General features: G+C 45.2%; 1 pseudogene across 1 annotated transcript; it reads right to left on the bottom strand.

Annotated features, from left to right (window-relative positions):
* Window positions 1–577: 577 nt before the first annotated feature.
* LOC309838142 (methylsterol monooxygenase 1-like) lies at window positions 578–1,682 on the bottom strand (annotated as a pseudogene). Its single transcript has 2 exons — window positions 1,078–1,682; window positions 578–846 (listed from the first exon to the last, which is right to left on the bottom strand). The product of its transcript is annotated as a methylsterol monooxygenase 1-like (transcript).
* Window positions 1,683–2,892: the final 1,210 nt, after the last annotated feature.

The following is a 2,892-nucleotide window of genomic DNA, read 5'->3' as shown; positions in this document are numbered from 1 at the left end:
ATCTTTCATCAATTCAGAAATGCCTTAATTTATAGATAAGAGTAGTACATTGCAATCAAAACGGACTTCTCAAAGAAAGAGAATCACCGCAAACTGGTCCGCTCCAGATAAGAGTAGAAATTCCCGGTGCTGGCTGTTTCAGAGTCAGCATTCACTCACACTATACAGATTGGTGTGGTCCAACCCATGGCATTTGATCTTTAAGCAAATTCCAAAAAAGTGTTTAAAGTTCAATGCCACTAAGAGTTCTTGAAATGGCCACTATATATTTAAAAGGTTTGAAGACCAATTTCAGCTTCAGGCCTATGGTACAACTTGGGGAAAAGACATACATTAATATTCCTTCCATCACTAAAATCCTTTTTGTAAGGTTAGCAACATGGCCTTTAAAGCTTCCTCAGGGAAACTGTACTTAAACATATAAAAGTTCCCACTAGGGAGATAATTAAAAGTTGTTAATGTTCTTTTTATCACTTAGCAACCAAGACACATATTTATTTCCACTCCCCAGAAGCAATGTTAGCTACTAGCTTCAATTCAGGAAAAGTGTAACTTGAGGAAGGTTTATGTGAGGTGTTTATTCAGTCTTTTTCTCAACCTTCTTCATCTTCTCATTGTAGGCAATAAATTGAGAGTCTGTTCCAAAAAGTCTATCCCACCATGTAAATGTCGAAGCATAGTTTCCAATGAAGTTCACGTGGTGGAAATTGTGATGCTGAGGTAGAAAAGAATGAGATTTAAAGGGTTGAGAGGAATGTCATAAGCACTATGGACATCAACAGTTTCTGTAAAATAAACGGTCACCCAGGCCCAAAGAAGAATAACAGGATCACATAAAAGCATGATTCCAGGGTTTCCCTGGTGGCGCAGTGGTTGAGAGTCCGCCTGCCAGTGCAGGGGACACGGGTTCGTGCCCCGGTCCGGGAAGATCCCACATGCCGCGGAGCGGCTGGGCCCGTGAGCCATGGCCGCTGAGCCTGCGCGTCCGGAGCCTGTGCTCCGCAGCGGGAGAGGCCACAACAGTGAGAGGCCCACGTACGGCAAAAAAAAAAAAAAAAAAAAAAAAAAAAGCATGATTCCATTGAAATATCCACTTCCAAGAATTAGGGTTTCCAGAGGATGTGCATATTCACCTTCCATTCCAAATGGCGCCTGAAGCTCACGACAAATTTTATGAATATACTTATGTATTGTTTTGTGGTGTAAGAGCCTATGCAGGAAGTAGTGCCATGTATCCTCAATCACTGCACAGCCAAAGCATCTTGCCAAAAGCATGTACCATCTTGGCATTGTTTCCCAATCATAAGGAATATTGAAATACTCTGTAAAAGAATAGGTTCCACAAATCAAAGAAGCTGGACACAAAAATGATTAAAGAGAAATACTTTAAAGTATTTCCATTGATTTCCCCACGTTTCTGCTTTATCCTTTTGAATTTTGTACTTTTTCATGTAAGGTATAGATTGAAACAAAAATCCAGGTAAACAGAACAAGAAATAAAGGACCTCATGAACTATGAGGGATCCCCATGTTGCAATCTGGAACTTTGTATAATTATTCAACATATAGTTCCAAGCATTTTAAAATGGTTCCTGCAGAGGATTCTCAGGTAAAAGTGAATCTCCATATCCCACAGCCAGGGATGCTGAACTAAAGATGCTGATACTTTCATTTGTTGTCATTTTTCAAATCTCAGCAGACAGCCTTATAATTCTGCACACCACTGGGTCTGCGGCCGCCGCCTCCGGAGCTTCGCTAGGCACCCCTGTCTTCATTTCTTGAGCTTAGTTCTGTTGTCACTGACGGTACCAGGCAGCTCTTTGCATACAGCACCCCTGGAGCCACATGTGGCCAAAGGGTGTGGCATTCATGGCAACACCCATGTGTCTGTTCTTCAAATTCAATTCCTTTCCCTCCTGGGCACATAGTAAGACTACATTTCCCAGTCTCCCCTGCAGTCAGACAGAATCATGGGCTGAGTTCTGGCCAGTGGAATGTGGCTGAAGAAATGTAAACCATGCCATGTCCTGGTCTGACCTCTGAAAACTTCACCGTGGCTCACTCTCTTCCCCTGTCCGGTGGCCGGATGTGGAGGACCCAGGGGAGCATGGCAAGGCCCTTACTACAGTGGGCTGTAAGGGGCTTGAGTTCCTGAAGAGCTATGAGTAACAGAGCCTATGCCCATTGCACCTGTCTGAGAAAGACATCTTTATAAGTGAAGGCATGGAAACACTGGAGTGGGTACAGCAGGTGACAGCCCGAGTAACAGTGTCTGACCCCAGATGAGAAGTCAGGGGGGTTGAATTCTTTAAGATTTTTTTTTTTGGCCATGCCATGTGGCTTGTGGGATCTTAGTTCCCCCACCAGGGATTGAACCCGGGCCCTCGGCAGTGAAAGCACTGAGTCCTAACCACTGGACCGCCAGGGAATTCCCAAATTCTTTAAGATTTTTTAGTGTGGGAGTTACAGGTTTAGTCTCTGGAGCTGGACACCCAATTTCTCCCATAGATGGACCACGTGACTCTGGGAAAATTGATGAATGTTTCTGAGCCTCAGTTTCCTCACTTGTAAATATATGCGCATCACAGGGTGTTTGGAAGTTATGTACAGTGATGGGCACACTAGGTTCGTTGGCCCTGCTGGACTGTGAGGGGTCCTCCAAGGCAGGGATGGCTTTTGATTCATCTCTCTGGGTCCCTGCTGGGCCTGGCACAGTGTCCAATGTCCAGTGGCCCCTGCCCAGGAGGCTCCTTGTCTGGAGAGGACTCAGAGCTCTCAGCTGTACTCTAAAGCAGGCTGGGATGTGCCATAGAGGAGAGGTACCAGCAAAGTGCTGTCCAGGGGAGATTAATTCGGCCTGGGTTTCAGGCTGAGGACTTCATGGAGGAGGTG

This window comes from Grampus griseus, assembly GCF_964374135.1.
Source record: "Grampus griseus genome assembly, chromosome: 20".
NCBI lineage: Eukaryota > Metazoa > Chordata > Mammalia > Artiodactyla > Delphinidae > Grampus > Grampus griseus.
Note: the sequence above shows the minus strand (reverse complement) of the source record. Positions and strands in the feature narration are given on the sequence as shown.